At 35.5% G+C, this 19,099-nt stretch overlaps 2 pseudogenes; both read right to left on the reverse strand.

Annotated features, from left to right (window-relative positions):
* Positions 1–1,267: 1,267 nt before the first annotated feature.
* LOC141285166 (uncharacterized) lies at positions 1,268–2,987 on the reverse strand (annotated as a pseudogene).
* A 10,571-nt stretch (positions 2,988–13,558) lies between these two features.
* LOC141284424 (uncharacterized) lies at positions 13,559–18,012 on the reverse strand (annotated as a pseudogene).
* Positions 18,013–19,099: the final 1,087 nt, after the last annotated feature.

Consider the following 19,099-nt stretch of genomic DNA (forward strand, 5'->3'; position numbering starts at 1 on the left):
TTTTACTGTTTTTGCTGTTCTTTGGATCAAATCAATGCAACTGCATTTTGGTGAGCAGAAGAGACTTCTTTAAAAAAACAATTATAAATCTTATAAATCAAAAACTTTTGACTGGTAGTGTATATATAGCCACATTACATACACATCCATAAAATAATGACCAATGGCTATAAATTAATTAATTAACAAACGCATACACATATATCATAAATTAAAAATGATATATTATAATTCATCACTTAGCGGCAAGTTACACGTCAGAAGTACTTATTAGTACTGGAACAAAAGCCAGATATAAACAAGATATTCACGTTAAATCTTGGGCTGATTTGACAAGTGATGTAATATAGGAAATGTCTGTATAAAACGATATCTTGGAAATTAATGGAAATCATTAAATGTTTTGTCGTATCTCAAAGAGCAAAAGAGGAATCGGATAATTAGAAGAAATTGACTTTTTCCCCCCATAGTGTGTTGTGGATAGTTATTGAAGGGCGAAACAAAATATGTCTAACTATAATTTTATTAAGCCTTTTGAGTGACAGTGATGAGTGTTCTGTATGGCGTTTTACGATCTACGATGACCATGAATGCTGGGAATCCTTTAAAAGCTGAGTAGAAAACATAATCGTTTTGAGAAATCCTGAGTTTTAATGAAGCTAAATAAGATAATAATATAATGGCTTTTGGAGTCAATATGATTAGCTCTAAAATAACAGAATTTTAGCTGTTGCCCTTTCTCATATCTTAGCAAACAAACACTTTTTGTATTTGTTCCGTTTGGAAAAGAGTAGAAGATGGAGAGTCTGGTGAAATCGAATGAGATTAGTAGATTAAAAAGACGGAATACAGTTTCAGTTCATCAGTGGAGCATCAAAGTTTTATCAGATGAGCACAAAATCATAAAATATTCCAGTTGGCTGTTGAGCTTTATCAATCATCTCTTGGACCAAAACTTTTGGTTGTTGTCCACCCTCCACTAGGGGTCAGTCTGGGCCTTAATACTTCTACGCAGCATCTTTTTACACACTTATGTTTGTCTTGTAAAATAGAAAACTCTGCAAAGTATTTGTTTAAAAAAAAAGACTATCTTGACTTATAGTTTTATATTTTTGAGTTACCTACTTTCATAATAACTAAGCAGTTATTTTAGTTTATGTCTACATAAAATAACAGCACACACAGATTTAGATACAGAATTATAGAGAAGAGAGCGATGCCATTTTAATTCATAATTTTTTACCTCTTATTTTACATTTTGCAATATACACCTACTTTAACAACACAAAAATACCACAGCTGTCTTGCATTAGAAAAAGTGTGGCCTATATTGGCCATTGTTTTCTTTTAAAACAAATCACCTACATCTTTTTTTATGCATTTTTTTCTTTGGCATCTCATATCATCAACTGGAAGAGCAAATATTGCAATAACAGCTAACAACAACAACAACCAAAAAAAAAAAAAAAAAGGATTAAGATAACAGTTTATACTCTAGTTTTGTTTAGTTAATTATTGAAGTGCTTCTCAATCCAGTGGTGATCCATACACTTCAACCTCACACAGTGTAAGATATTCTTCCCGTCCTGGAATAACAACATTAATGTAACGTCCTTCCATCCCATCACATTCAAAGGTAGTGGAAACACCAGGAGAAATGGAAGAGATCACAGCACACCTGAAGAAAAATGTAAGCATCTTAAGAAACTTTGAACCACCACTAATATCCAAAGCAAAATGTGTTATATGTTATTTTTTTACTAATTCTCATACTGCAGTAAATTCTAAATGCTATTAAAGAAAAATAAGCCGAATTCGTTTACCTGGGATTGTTATTGCCGTTGTTTTCCAGACTGTTCCCAATTCTGATCTCTGCCCCATTCAGTCTTGAAGGAACATTGTCTACTGTGTTTGTTATCGCTACTGAAAACACTTTGTGTCTTTTCAGTAGGTCCAATCTCCACCAAGGACTGACAGCTTTTTCAGTGTGGGTACAGGATCCATGAATGTAAACACCATCTTTGTTCCCATCATTGGCATTGGATGCAAAGCCGTTTCCATAGAGGGAAATCTGTGTAGCTTTTCCTTGTAAAGCCACATTTTCACCTACAACAACAGATGAGCTCCAAGTGAATTTATAGTTTTGAACAAAGAACTTGTCTTATAGTCTACAACAACGTAGTTAAATCTAAAATATGGCTATTTTCTCATTTGATTAATTCCTTTTATCAGAGCCACACTGTTTAAATCCTGACCATAAATGTTTATATTCTCACCATTAGGGGCTGGATAACCATAAACCTCGACCTCACAGAGAGTAAGAAGGCGATTATATCCAGGTATGACCACATTGATGTAACGGCCTGGAATGCCTTTCTCCCAGTCAAAAGTTTGGGATCTCCCACCTGGAATGGATGAAATCTGTCCAGCCCTGTTCAGAAATCAAAGCACAATGTGTGATTGTGTGCATGTAACCTCATCACTTTATAAATAGTTGTAATGTAGTTTTCTTACAATGGGTTGCTGTTGCCGTTGCTCAGCAGAGAGTTCCCGATGTGTATTTCAGCTCCATCAAGTCTTTCAGGAACTTCTTTTCGGTTGGTGATAGTTATGGAGGTCACTACGTACTCGTCTAGTAAATCTAACCTCCACCATGGGTCATCTTGCCATTCAGTAGCAGTACAGGATCCATGTTCATAATATGGGTCACGATTTCCATCAATAGCATTGCTGGCAAGGCCATTTGCTGACCAAGGATTCCCGACCAGGTCTGATTGTGTGGCCCTGCCATATAAAGCAAGATTTTTGTCTGAAATTGACAAAGCACATTAGTCAGAAGTTATTTTTATACCAAAATATGAAAGCAGTGCAAATAATGTATTGCAAAGCATGTCTGTATTATTTAAATAAACCAACTGTACATTTTTATCCTTGCCTTTAGCTGTAGTCGTGTCTGTAAGCCAAGGCATCATAGAAATGCAAAGCAGGAAAAACACATGCATTTCCATTGTTCTGAAAAAAAAAAAACATAATATGATCACATTAATGATTTATTGACATTGACACTTAAAAATGCACATTTATTTTAAAACAGAACAAGACTCTCTCAAAGACAAAATAAAGTTATGGGCATTAAGTGCTGGTCATCATTCAAAAGGGGCCAGCTTTATTTAAATGACATTTAAATGTGTGGATGCTTCATCTAAATTATCTGATATAAACATGCTTTATCACAGCTATGACACATTTTGTGATACAGTCAAGTGAAGAAGAAACGACACTATTTGAATTGCATGGTTTCCAGTACAAAAAAAAAAAAAAAAAAAACTGGTCCTTGGCAGATTGTGGTTTTCACATGGTTCTGGAGGAATTTTGACCCAACGTCCATTACGACGTTGCTTCAGTTTATAGAGGTTTGTGGGCCTTTGCTGTTCGTTGGTGTGTTTTTTGGGATGTACTGGCCATCGGGAGCCCCGGGACATTCCCGGTGGGCCGGTGGAGTAGTGGGCCGATCGCCGAAGCGAGGGAGACCTCCCCCATATTAGGCGCTGTTTTAAATTACAGCGCAATCGAAACTGCAGACAACCCAAAAGTGCGAAGTCACCCGCACAGAGCTGACGAACGTACGCTGCGCTTCCGCCACAATGTAAAGTGATAAACAGCGCAAGTTGCTTGATCCATTAAGATAAAACACAAAATTGTCTTATACAGTCGTGTGATATGAAAACATTAAAGATTCTGTAGGTTCTGCTGGGCTGCTGAAAACAGCCACGACATTAGAAACTGCATGATGAGGGAAAGTGGAATTACACCAATACATAATTACTGTCAGTTTTTTTTATTAGAAATATCATAGTTTATTATTACTATTTATTCTAAAAACCGTGCATGGTAATGTTTTCATGTGACCACCATTTTACTAATACTATTCAGTTAATATCTTTAAGCAACGATTTCTTTCTTTTAAAATGTTTCGTTGTAATTAATTTTAATTGGAGTAAAATGTTAATGTAATAAGAGCCTGATTAAAGATAAATATCAGTATCCTATATAAACTAGGTGTTTACTACCCATTAAAGTTCTTAAAGGGACAGTTCACCCAAAAATAAAAATTGTCATCATTTACTAAACATCATGTAATTGCAATCCTGTATGAACTTCTTTCTTCTGTGAAAAAATAAAGGAAGATACTTTGAGAAATTCAAGACATTTTTCCCCCCATATAGTATAAATCAAGGGTAACCAATTAGGCCTATGCATGGTTACATTCTACAAAATATTTTGTGTTCCATAGAAGAAAGTAAGTCATACAGCGTTGGAACGACATGAGGGTGAGGAAAATACTTTATTACAGAATGATTTTTTTAGTGCAGAATTTATTAGCAATACATTTCCTGCATTCTAGCTCCAAATCAATGCTTTACTGCATGCATTTTCATGTGACAATATGCATTAGTAAGTTTGTTGCATTTGAAATTATCAGTATGTAGCATTATTTGTTTCTGTCCTGTTTTATTCATTAATTTATTTACTCCAATTAAAAGCCCCATTACCCAACAAAACTTTCACAGGGGAACTTTGTGGGCCGGATGGGCTGGATTTGTCCAGGGCCAAATTTTAACCCCAGTCCAACCCATTATTCAAGTAGGGTAAGGATAATCGTATCTGAACTATAAAGTACTCACCCGTCCGCAGGTTACAGTCCTTTAGGAATGAAGTAGAAGACTTCCTTAAAGTTCCTTGTGGTTGTTCTCGTTATAGGCTCAGTTATAAGTAAAGTCTTACGGGAGGCAATTGTAACGTGGCAGGGATGTTCCCCCTGTATATCATTGGTTGGGTTTGTGTTTATCAGCGGTCCTATCATTGGACAGTGGGGAATATATAAAGTCGTGGCAAAGTAGTATGCCGTCACGAGTCACGCCCCTTTACTCCCTGCGGCACATTTACTTGCCATTCAGGTACGTTGGATGATTTCGGATGAGCGAAATTTAAATTTGTAACAATTATGTTAGCGTATTCTTTTAGAGAGGCACTGTGAAGGAAACCTGTGGCTGTATTTGGCAGAGGTTGCCCCCTACAGGTAAGGGAGTCAGTTGCGTTGGGTTTTGTTGATCTATTTGCTCGTGTTGTAGCTGTATGTTTGTTGTGCTTTAGTTAGAGGTCGGCGCAAGGCTGATTCGGGCCGATAGGCACGACACCGGTGTTGTGTAATATTCAGTTCCCGTGAAAAACTGTTCCAATGGGCGGTGTTATCATGAATATTCAAAGTTGTTCCGCGGTGGGCGTGGCTTTGTGAACTACGAACAATCGAATGGAGTGCGTTGTCTGTTCTTCACCTCTAGTTTGATCAATTATTTTGTTAAGGTTATAAAGCCGAGTGTTCGTAAGTCCCGTTTAGATGTACAGCTGTTTATGTTGTTCACATAAAAGACTAAAAAGCTTTTTGACTATGCTTTTGCGGTGTGGCTAACGTGAATGATAACAAACACTTAGAACAGCATGAACGAAGACATTTCTGTTGTTCCTCTGTTTTTTTTTTTCTTTTTTTCTTTTTTTTTTCGTTTACTTAAAAGCTGTGTCAGTAGTTGCTGTGTATTTTGCTTTTCATAACTGACTGATAGCAATTAAACTCAAATGTCCTAGAGGCGTGTTCAAATAAAGATTGTTTAATGTTCTCTGGTGTTTTGTGTGTGTGTGTGTGTGTGTGTGTGTGTGTGTGTGTGTGTGTGTGTGTGTGTGTGTGTGTGTGTGTGTGTGTGTGTGTGTGTGTGTGTGTGTGTGTGTGTGTGTGTGTGTGTGTGTGTGTGTGTGTGTGTGTGTGTGTGCAGATGAGATATGATTATGGAGCATTTAAGAGAAGAGAAATGTACTGCCCATAAAAGGCTGTACCTCTAGTACTTAAACACACGAAAAGTTAACTTTTACAATTTTATTCATGCATAAATTCTTGCAGCAATGCATTACACATAGTAGGTGTTATCACAATGCATGTTCTCTCTGGATGCACAAATACAAGACATTATAAAATAACTATAGATGACACTGCTAGCACATGTCTCCATGTTTTTGTGTGTTTGTACAAATTTACAAACATGTACACAAGTATGTTTAAAGCAAGTTGGAAAATATAAAAATGTGAAAGGTGGTTATAGCAATGATTAGAAAAACAACTGCCCAAACTAAAATATATATTTATAATACCGTGTTTGGCAACTTATTCCTTGCCCATCCTCTGGAACACTCTGGAATGGCAGTGTCAGTTCAATGAAAAGGGGAAAAACAAAATTCCTTTATTCAAACTGATCTTTTTTTTTGCTATATTAGAACTAGTAAAATGGCCTTCTTTAGGTGTTACATTATTCCATGCATCTTCATTATATCTGGATCCAGGGGAATATGATATGGTGATTGGTTCAATTAATGAGAACCACTACTGGACACTCATGGTCTTATTCTTTCAAATCTCATCCTTCTATAAACTAAAGTGATTTTAAATTTAAAGCAAGATTAAATCAATATTAAACTATTTATTTTGCAGGTGATATATCCGAAAGAATGGAGAATTTTATACCTGAATTCCCTTGGTGAAACCACTCAAAAAGAAGCTTGGTGTAAAAAGGTTGTATGGTCAGAACAAACATATGCCATCATCCTCATTTATCAATTGTTTGTCTGATTATTATTATTATTATTATTATTATTAACATTTGAAAAGCTTCTGTAAAGCAACGTTATGGCCACAAAAGGAATTGATGGGGAGTGGGAATGTGGCACTTTACCACACAGCCTCCAACAGGATGGCACTACATGTGGTATTTTTGTATGTAAAGTAGGTGTTTTTGTCTAAATGCATATTTACTATTTATTTATTTATTTATTTATTTATTTTTTAAGTATTGAGGGTTTAATGAGATTTTTGTAGTTGCAGGAGCAATTCTAATAGGCTGTAGTTTGGGGTTTGAAACCACAGCTGCCAATGTTGAGATGCTTCGCAAAGAAATGGCCCTGTGTCTGCTACAAGAAAGTGGTGTGTGACAGACAGACACACACACACACACACACACACACACACACACACACAAACATGTTGGGTTTACATGTTTTATGGGGACATTCCATAGGCGTAATGGTTTTTATACTGTACAAACCGTACTTTCTATCACCCTTCACCTACCCTACACCTAAACCTAGCCCTCACAGGAGATTGTGCACACTTTTACTTCCTCAAAAAAACTCATTGTGCATGATTTATAAGCCTGTTTCCTCATGGGGACCTGAGAAATGTCCCCACAAGGTCAAAATCTACTGGTATTCCTATCCTTGTGGGGACATTTGGTCCCCACAACGTGATGAATACCAGGTACACACACACACACACACACACACACACACAATTTGTTTAATCAATATTAAGTGCATTATGTTGATGCTTTTATTTCCATAGATGACCTTTCAGACTTATGCTTGGCATGTGGGGACAAATATCCATCCACACAAGATACGCAGGACTCTTGGGTCTGTCAATCAGCAATTGCTCTTTGAATGTTGCTGTAGAACATACTTCTCTCTGCCTTTCCACCTTACCTCAGGATGCCCATAATCCCCAGCTCCAGTTGTATGCCAACCTCTCACAGAGACCGTGGAGATGTGACACCCATCCCGAGGAAACCTGCAACTGACAGATGCATAAGTTCTGGTTCTGGGTGTACTCCATGTATTTATTTATTTTTTTCTCCTAGTTTTGCTCTTTTTCTTCATGTAAAGCTGCTTTAAAACAAAACAGGATAGTAAAGTGCTATTTAATTAGATTTGAATAGAATGTAATTTCTTGTAATGTCTAGGCATTCTGTGTAATGCATTGCTGCAAGTATTTATGCATGAATAAAATTCTAAAAGTTAACTTTTCATGTGTTTAAGTACTAGAGGCACATGCTTTTATGGGCAGTAAATTTAAAATAACTTTGTTTTCGTTCTTTTCTCTTAAATGCTCCATAAACGACATCTCTTATTTGCAAATTTTGAATTGTTGCAATGCTCTTGACCAAAAAAAAGGAAAAAGGCAACACAAAACAACACCAGAGTACATTAAACAATCTTTATTTGAACATGCATCTAACGAGGAACAACAGAAATGTCTTCGATTCATGCTGTTCTTGGTGTTTGTTATCATTCACGTTAGCCACACTGCAAAAGCATAGTCATATGGCCATGATAAAGCGTTCTGATAAAAGCACTTGCAAAACAAAAAGCTTTTTAGCCTTTTATGTGAATAACATAAACAGCTGTACATCTAAATGGGACTTATGAACACTCGGCTTTATAACCTTAACAAAATAATTGATCAAACCAGAGGTAAAGAACAGACAACGCACTCCATTCCATTCGATTGTTCGTAGTTCACAAAGCCACGCCCACCGCGGAACAACTTTGAATATTCATAACACCGCCCATTGGAACAGTTTTTCACGGGAACTGAATATTACACAACACCGGCACCTGACTTTTTTTTACTTACTGGAAGGATATTCAATTTTTTTTTTTTTTTTTACTTACTGGAAGGATATTCAATTTTTTTTTTTTTTTTACTTACTGGAAGGATATTCAATTTTTTTTTTTTTTTTACTTGAAGGATATTAAAAAAAAAAAATTTTTTTACTTACTGGAAGGAAATTCAAAAAAAAAATTTCTTTTTTTTTTTTTAAACTTTACTTACTGGAAGGATATTTATGGAAGCCCGTTTCCGCCAGTTCAGAAAAAAATTCATGCCTTAAAAAGTCGAAATTATGACATACTTACGTCATAATTATGAGATAAAAAGTCAAAATACTAGGTGCGTTCGAGATGCACTACACTAGCCTGCTGGCGAGAGCAGGCGCTTGCAGTTGGGGGAGGAGTAAAGAGACGGCCGTCAAGTCGGACACTTATAGAGGATGAAACTGTATTCCAAACATACACAAAAAAAAGGAATAAAGAAGAAATGAAACTACATAGAATAAATAAATAAAAGAAAAAAGTTACCCTTTATTCTATAGGCTACAATTATTTTGCTTTTTTGTTGATCATATCAAGTATGTGAGTTACTTTAATGTAATGCAATATGACGTTTATTATTTGTATCTTGGTTTTGTAGTTAGCTATAGGACATTTTTCAAATATAAGCAGTTTGTTCAGTGTAGTGAAGCCTCTCACAACATCCATTAAAAAAAACGGCCTCTGACCAGTTTTTTTCCCCCAAACTTAAACTCTTATACAATAAGAATATATATTTACCATATCGCCTAATCTTCATTTTCATCATTAATGTTTTGTTTGAATATTAGATATTCGATATAAAGATTGATTACATACAGGAACTTTTTTAAGAAATAACACGCAGCACACGTCGTGCTTGTCGTCACATAATCTGACCAATGAGAATAAAGTGTGTCGTCATCAAGGCTTTCGCAGCCCATTTTAAGCAGCTGCAGCACCTTATGACTTAAACCAGGGGTGTCAAACTCATTTTAGGGTGAGGGCCGGATGCGAGGAAATGAGATCATGTGCGGGCCGAATCTCCCTATTCACCAAATTACAAATTAATTTGCAAAAAAAAAAAAAAAACACTAGAAAGACACAATATTCTGTAAAACTGCATTTAATAAGTCCTAAGAAACTGTTCATTAACACTCTTATTCCTTTTTGGGGAAAACAAAGTTGTCTAAGTAATGGCAAGCAAAAACATTTCCTTTGAACATTAATATTATTTGTCAGATTCTTTTTAGTAATGAGTAAATAAGAAATAACAAATGCTAAAGATTGTGTACAGACAGTTACATTAAATATAAAGCGATATGCTGCAATATAATTTAGAAACTATAAAACACTTCACAATTAAAAAAAACTGCCTTTTACAACACAAAAGCTTATAGCCTATATATATATTTTTTTTTAAAAGAGTTAATTCTAATAAAAAAAAAAATACTTCGGATATGAACTATACACTAGAAATGAGCACTTTAACAAATAAAAATCTAGAATGCATTTGTAATGCATTACGCACGTATACATACGTAGCCTACTAGAGATGCGCAGGTGAGCTCAAACGTCACTCGAATCCACAGCTTCAAATAAATTATCTGCTCGCCCCTTTTATCTGTCTGCTTTTTTGAATGGTGTACTACGGAGCCCCTTACGTCACCTGTAGAAGAAAAATAATTAATCCGTGGGGACGGTTTTGCAATTCGTTCCCTCAGTTTATAAACGGTTCTCACGAATTCTTAAACTGTTCCCTCAGTTTAACAATTCGTGCCCACGGATTAACAAACCGTGCCCACGAATTTCCAATCCGTGCGCTCAGATTTTGTAAACCGTACCCTCGGATTTTGAATCCGTACCCACAAATTCATAATCCGTGCGCACGCTTTCGCAATCAGTTCCCACAGTTTGTAAACTGCTCTCACGGATTTGTGGCCCCGCCCCCAAATTCAACCAGGACACCTGTTTATATGCTGGATGCATTGTATTGCATTTATTAAACTTTATTTCTCAGTAGGCTATATGAGACTATGCAACACTGACAAAACAGAGTTTTTAGCTTTATTTTATATTAATCACCAATAAATTAGCTGCTAAAACACCACACCTGTGTTTTATCCTATTGGTTATTAATGTAAAATAAATGCTAAAAAGAAGCCTGTTTTGTAAGTGCGGTCATGGTAAAATAATAAGTGAAGAGCGCTGTTCAAACGGCTTTGTTTTATTTAATAATATTTTTCAAAATATAAAATTGCCTGAATAATAATACAAAAAAGTATTGGAGAGGAGAAGGTAAAAATCAATACAAAACAAATAATGTACAGGTTATTTTGTCATTCCTTTGCTCTCAAACTAAATGCAATGTAACAATAGGCCTTATTTAATAATACAATTAATAGTGCAGCATGTATCTAACTCTGGGTGAAAAGCTTATCACAAATCACCAAAATGAGTTATGTTAAGAATGACATTTCCAAAACTGTAAAAGGTAAACAGTTTTTGTATGTCATGGCAAAGTGACTATATTTCGTTTCATTTTTTTATTAAGTTCATTTAGAAAAAAGGTTTGGAGCATTTTTTGTTCTTTAAAAATAAGTTTTTAATTTTTTTTAAGTAACGATCAGGCGACCAGCGGCAGACAGTGAGTTGATGTTGCGTCAACGTCATTAATTTACCTACTACCACAACCATATAGAAACAGAGTTGCGACACGCAAATAACGAAAAACGTATACACTGTAAATATGAAACAAAGCCACATATTTGTACTAGACAAGTGTGAAAACAATGTGGACAAAAATTTTACTCCGAACCCCTTGCAGACTAGGCTATACAAACCATGAAATTCAAAAAGTGTTATGAGGCAGTTCTTGTTGGATTTCTTTGGAGATTTCAAATATGAAATTTAATCGTAAGTTTGGCAAACAGTTTTGGAGAATTTGATGTTTCCCCATTCAAAGAGATAGGAGCTGCACATGATGCCCGAGAGGCGTTTCAAAGATGGCCGCCTAGTGACTTGCCTTAAAAGGACTTTGCTTAAACCCATTCAAACACATCGACAGCGCGGAGTTGTTTGGAACTATTGGTCGCTCCACGAACCACGTGACCGCACAGCGGCGAGATCAAAGCGTGTCGCAACTCTGTTTCTATATGGCTGTGGTAGTAGGTAAATTAATGACGTCGACGCAACATCCCTCCCACAACTCATCTCATTGGTTAGTGAAATGGATTGACGTCGCTGCCACGATAAACAGGAAATGCAGTTGGAAACTATACTTATGAATTATACGTTTTATATAAACGCTGAATCCTTTGCTTATTTATTCAGCTTTCAGATGTGTACAAATCTCAATTAAAACGTACGCTTATGACTGGTTTGTGGTCCAAGGTTACATACATTTACAAGCATGTTATGCAATGTTAACCAGTGGTGTTTATTTACAGCTTTTTTTATTATTGTCTTAATTGTTAATAAGATACATAAATGTGGAAAATTATCAGCAAGAGTGTCCACTATCCTTATGTTATTAAATTAATAAATAGAAAAGGGTTGTTAAATAGAGTTGTTTATAAATACAAACATTTATGACACATTAATGAATTATGACGACACATAAATGAATTTCACTGTTATTTATTTAAGATAATAATGTTCACAGTTATTTCTGATTCTCCCTCCCGATCTAATAGTGACACGCGAAACAGCAGTCTGGGTCCTCTGTGCTCAAATGCATTAATTTCTCTAAGGAATTTAAATAACACCCTATAACCATCTGTTGACCCTTCCCGAAGTATATCTACTAAATTGAAACATATTTTAATTTCTTCTAATTTCGCTATTAATTTACCATATCGGATTACTTCCTTGTTTAGTCAAGCCAGCTAATTCATTTCTGGTCAACTGTAGTGTGCCGTAATATGAGCGTACTTTGTTCTTTTCTCTATAATCCATTTACAATCGAAGAAAAGTGTTGTTTGTCTAAGAGGACCAAACGTCCATGTATACCGTTTCAAGAATGACAGATGCCAGTTTAAAAAATAGAGTAATTCGGCTAAATATGCGCGATTCATTGCTATGATTGACAGTAATAACTGGACCAAACATCTGACAAGCTGATGGCAAAAAAGAGCTTAAATGATTCAGACTAAATTTAGAGTAACAAAACTACAGCGGGAACAAGTATGGTTAATAGATCAATAGATTTTAGAGTTCAAGATAAAACTTAAAAGATGTTATTAAATTTTATAAAATATTTAATATTCCTATCGATTCATATTGAGTGCATTATTTAATTATTATACCATAATTATTTAACGTATTTGTAGTGAACTATATATTAGTATTTAAATAATTCACCCTTATAGGCTGTTTGTGTGTGAGCTTAATGATTTTCTGCACTTGCTATACTATATACTTAAGGACGGTAAAAGTACTACAATTTATTGTACTAGTAATTTTATAATAAATCAAAAAGCAAGACGTCTTGAAAAATATAGGGAGTTTAAAAGGCAGCTGCATAATAAATAATCCTCTGCTGCCATCTTTTGGTTATATGGGTAATTACCCAGGTAAAAAAAAAAAGTGCACTAAAATACACTTTATTTAAGTATACTTAGTACACTTTTCAGTAATGTACTAAAAGTGCTCTATTTTCGCGCACTAATTTTGTACTTATTGTACTAAAAAATAGTATTAAGTATATTTTAAGATAAACTTAATACCATCTAAGTGTACTCAACTGTGCTATTTTGAGACACCATGAAATTGAACTAAAATGTGCTTTTAACATACTATATCTGTATTTTAAAAAACAGATTTAGTTACAACTAGAAGTACACTTGAACCCTCATTTTAAACATTTATAAATATATTTATGACTAATTTAATGTATAAGTTACAGAAACATCTTCTGATGCACGACCTTGGACACATCATCAGTGTTGTTTCCTGGACTCACGGGGTGTTTCGGGTCTTACAACAGACACCCTCCTCCAGGCGACCCGACCGAGGCTGATCAGACCCCGGCCTGTGTCCAAGTGGCAAATTACCGCCCCCACCGTTCTCCCCTCTTCAACCAGAGCCATCGGGATGCTTTCTCTGCTGCCTCCACATTGCTGCTTATGGCTCTTCTTCGGTTGGCGCCTGTTATGCCCAGTGTACCATAGGCTTTGTTCAGGGTGTGGCTGGCAAAACCCCGACTGCCCACTTCCACTGGCATACACCTGGTCCTCCACCCATTTCTCCGACACTGCTCCACCAGCTCCTGATATTTTTCCCTCTTTCTCTCCTGAGCCTCCTCCATCCTCTCCTCCCAGGGCACTGTAAGCTCTAGCAAGATTAATTGTCTTGTGGCCTCAGAGACCAAGATGATGTCGGGTCTCAGTGTGGACCGGGTGATGTGTTGTGGAATCTTCAGTTGCCTCTCTAGGTCCACTAACATCCTCCAGTCTCGGGCCGTGGAGAGCAACCCAGCAGAGCAGCTCTTTGATGTTTTCTCTGGTCTTTGTCCTTCCTTGATGAAGTGAATGGCCCTGACTGTGGTTTGGCGATATCGGCTGTCCTTGATCCCCTTGCTGATTGCCTCAGCAATTGATTTAAGGACTTGATCATGTCTCCACCGATACCGGCCCTCGCCTAGTGCCTTGGAGCAGCTGCTCAAGATGTGTTCTAGTGTCCCTGGCTTGGAACACAGCGGGCATGCAGGTGTCTCTACTTTGCCCCATGTGTACAGGTTAGATGGGCTGGGAAGAATGTCGTAGACCCCTTGGATCAAGAACCTGATTCTCTGGGGGTTCCACGTCCAGATGTCCTTCCAGGTGACATTCCGCTCCATCGCCTGCTCCCACTTCATCCAGGCACCTTGCTGCCGCATGGCCACTGCTCTGCTGGTTCTCTCCTCCTCAACTGAAGCACGCACCTCCTCCTGCACCAACCTCTTCCTCTCCCTCCCGCTGGCCAAGTCGTACCGGGTTGCTTTTAGGCTCCCAAGTCCGGCTCTGCCTTGTGCTACTATCCCAAGGATGGCCTTGTGCTTCAGCCGAGTTTCAGCTTGTTGGACTGCCTCTGCTGCCCTCCACTTCCTCCCTGTCCTGACAACAATCCCTGCCCCGGACACTTTCACATCTCTGGATCCAGAATATAACAATAATATATTAAAAGAATATACAAAGTGTGAAAAAATGTGCTAAAATACAATTTAAGTACACTTAGTGCACTTCTCTAATGTACTTAAAGTGCTCTATTTTCGCACACTAATTTTGTACTTATTGTACTAAAAAATAGTATTAAGTATATTTTAAGATAAACTTAATACCATCTAAGTGTACTCAACTGTGCTATTTTGAGACACCATGAAATTGAACTAAAATGTGCTTTTAACATACTATCTCAGCATTTCCAAAAATGTATTTTGTTACCACTTAAAATAGAATTGAAACATATTTCATAAACCTTTAAATATACTAATTAAACATAAAAAAATAAACTTATTGATTATTTAAAATACATGAATAATATATAACAAATGTATACAAAGCATATTTACAATGTATTGGCCACATATTTTTTTTTATAAAAAATACACTTGTTGATTATTTAAAATACACAAATAATATTTAATAAATGTATACAAAGCGTATTTATAATGTATTTTTTATTAATAAAAATATGTGGGCAATACATTATAAATACGCTTTGTATACATTTATGATATATTATTCATATATTTTAATTAATTAATAAGTGTATTATAATGAATAAAAATGTGTGGGCAATACATTATAAATATGTTGTCACGAAGCGTGTAGGAAAGCGCAAAATAACGTCTTCAATAAAAAGTCTTCAATAAATCCTCAGGCAGAGTAACGATAGACAGGAATGGCTGGAGAAGATGTGCACACAACGAAGGAACATAGGTGTAACGCTTGTAGCCAGACAAAGAAACATTGGAAATCAAACAAACTTATAAAGGGGAGATAATTACAACAACAGGTGAAGGAGATCACACTAATGAGCAGGAAGACCAAAAAAGGGCATGGGAGAAACCAAACAGACAATCTAACGGGGGAAACACTGGGAAAAACCAAGGCAAACAGTCCAAGGGCGTGGCATACGCTTTGTACACATTTATCATATATTATTCATGTATTTTAAATAATCAACAAGTGTATTTTTTTATTAATAAAAATATGTGGGCAATACATTATAAATACGCTTTGTATACATTTGTTATATATTATTAATGTATTTTAAATAATCAATAAGTTTATTTTGTATGTATAGTTAGTATATTTAAAGGTTTATGAAATATGTTTCAATTCTATTTTAAGTGGTAACAAAATACATTTTTGGAAATGCTGAGATAGTATGTTAAAAGCACATTTTAGTTCAATTTCATGGTGTCTCAAAATAGCACAGTTGAGTACACTTAGATGGTATTAAGTTTATCTTAAAATATACTTAATACTATTTTTTAGTACAATAACTACAAAATTAGTGCGCGAAAATAGAGCACTTTTAGTACATTACTGAAAAGCGTACTAAGTATACTTACATTAAAGTGTATTTTAGTGCACTTTTTTTACCTGGGTAAATAAAGTGTGTTTTAGTGCACTTTTTTTTTTTTTTTTTTTTTTTACCTGGGGGGACCTCAAGGCAATAACGTTTTGTTAGAATTACCACACTCAAAATCAGTTTAAGTGTTAGTGCTAATAATGCATTCATATTAAGTGTACTTAAGTACAACTTTTGAGAATTTGGACTTCTACTATAATACATTACGAATAGATTTTTAATAAAATCCATTTAATGTAAACTTAAAATTACCACACTTAAAATCAATTTAAGTGTTAATGCTTATAATGCATTCATCTTAAGTGTACTTAAGTACAACTTTTGAGAAAATCTACTTCTACTACAATACATTACTAATAGATTTTTTATATATTGACTTATTTTAAACTTAGGATTAGTAAGTAAACAGTCTACTAAAAATCAACTAATGTTTAAAGCATTTAAAGCACACTTTTGAAAAACACACTAATAAAACTCTTTTGTATGTTTTTTCTGTAGTATACTTTATTGTAGTACACTAAAAATTTATTTAAGTATTACTGGTATTTAGTATACTTTTTTCAAGTGTACTAAAGTCCTACTGAAGTATAAACATACTTTTAATTAGTATATTTATAGTGTATAAACATCACACTTTTATTTAACACAAAAAAATAACAAAGTACTAAAAATGTATTTGCGGGTATTTAAGTGTATTTTCATTGCATTTAAGTATATTATTTTTTCACCTGGGTACATATTACGCTCCAAGGTCAATTGTCTTCTTTCAGTTTCATATTTCCTGCACTCTAATATGACGTGTTCCACTGTTTCTTCATGCCCGCAATATTCACATTTCCTTGTGCCTTACCTATTTTCAGTAATGTTCCATTTAATCCCGTGTGTCCAAACCGAAGCCTTGATATTATTGTCTCTTCTCGCCTATTCCTCCCTGTACACCTTATTTCTCCCACTCTCCTTTGAATCTTATGAAACCATCGTCCTTTCCTATTTTCTTCCCATTGTTGTTGCCATTGTTTCTTTAATTTATTTTTAATAATAACTTTTGTTCCTCTAATAATAACTGTAAAATCAATTTGATTATTTTTAGTAACTTCCTTTGCTATTTTGTCTGCTATTTCATTTCCCTTAACTCCATAATGTTTTCAACGTCATTACTTTGCCACCAATGAGATGAGTTGTGGGAGTTACGTTATCTCGACATTATTCATTTACCTACAACCAATGAGAAGGCATGTGGGCGGGGCGACACGTTCAGCCCCGCCTCGATCTGCAGGCTCCAGACAGGGGCTTCTCACCACAGCTGCCAGTAGATTACTGTTATTTTACAGTGCAATGATTTTTTAGAGTGTAGAAGTCCATTATATGGAGAGAAATCCTCAAATGTTTTCCTTCAAAAACATAATTTCCTTACACCTGAAGAAAGAAAGATATGAACATCTTGGATGACAAGGGGGTGAGTACATTATCTGTAAATTTTTGTTCTGAAAGTGAACTACTCCTTTAAGCCCCGATGGGCCAGGATGCTCTGTTTTACGAATGGCCAAGCTGGTCTGCTTTATGTTTTTCCTCCTCTTCTGTGGGACACATAACACAGAATATCTTTGTGCAACCACAGAGTGTTACTTATAGCACCTCGATTTTAATAAAATCACACACATTAGTTTAAGAGGCTCTAATCTGTCAATACTCTGTATTTTAGGACATTCTCTGTATGCCATACTATATAAATCTACTAATCGCAGAAAGGCAATTCAGATTATGGGTACACAGTGCTTTGGTTTTTTGATCATAATGACACACAAAATGCAGATGAAGTGGTAATGATGACAAATTGCCTCCGTTCAGATGTAATAAAACAAACAAATGAACAAACATCAAATCGGTGGCGTAACTACTAGCTGTTACGCAGGGGCCAAATCCCATAGTACTACAGTGCCTTGCAAAATTATTCATACCCCTTCATTTTGTTATGTTGCTGCCTTATGTTAAACTACTTTAAATTACTTTTTTTCCCACATAAATCTACACTCCCTACTCCATAAAGGTGCTTCAACTATGTACTGAGTTAAGAGTATGAATACTTACACTCCATACACCATAATAATGACAAAGCAAAAACCAGATTTGCAAATTTTACAAATGTATTAAAAATAAAACACTGAAATAAGTAGATTGCATAAGTATTCATACCCTTAACTCAGTCCATAGTTGAAGCAGCTTTACAGCCTCAAGTGTTTTTGGGTCTGATGTGAGCATCTTTGCACATCTGCATTTGGCAATTATCTGCCATTCTTTGCCTCACCTTTTCACCTCTCCATCTCTGTCAGCTTGGACATTTTCTAGAGTCCTAGTTGTTCCAGTCGTCTTCCACTATGGAGAATGCTTCTGTCAACCTTCAACGCAGCAGATTTGTTTCTGAACTCTTCTCTAGATCATCGCCTTAACACAAGTCTGTCACTGAGCTCTACAGGCAGTTATCTTGGTTTTTGCTCTGATCTGCATTTTCAGCTGTTAGACCTTTTCTGAGAGGTGTGTGTCTTTCTAAATCAGACTCATTCAAATGAATTTGCCACAGTTTAACTCCACTCGATTTGCACAAATGTTAAAAACTTATTTTTTGCTTTGCCATTATGGATTAGGGAGTGTACAGTTGCAATCATTTAAATTATTATAAAATTAATAATTTTAAATCATTTTAAAATTATTCAACAGAGACTGCAGTACTTTACAAATAAAAGCTTGTCTGAAGTTTCAGGACTTTATAAAAATTGCATCTACAACAGTGTACTGGCATATTAAAAGTGACAATGTCAATATATAATGTAATGGGTTTGAGTTCTAGGATTTGTTTAGTAACACAGCTGTCATAATTATTCAACCCCTATTCAACATTGCCGTTTTAAGTCATTTATTTTTGTGGTAGGGAACAAAATTGTCCTAAAACACAATTAAGCCTTTAGAAACTATAAACAAAAAGCTGAATCAGCTTGAGATGTGTGGTACTTTTCAG

The sequence above is a fragment of the Garra rufa genome, chromosome 14 (assembly GCF_049309525.1).
Source record: "Garra rufa chromosome 14, GarRuf1.0, whole genome shotgun sequence".
Lineage (NCBI taxonomy): Eukaryota > Metazoa > Chordata > Actinopteri > Cypriniformes > Cyprinidae > Garra > Garra rufa.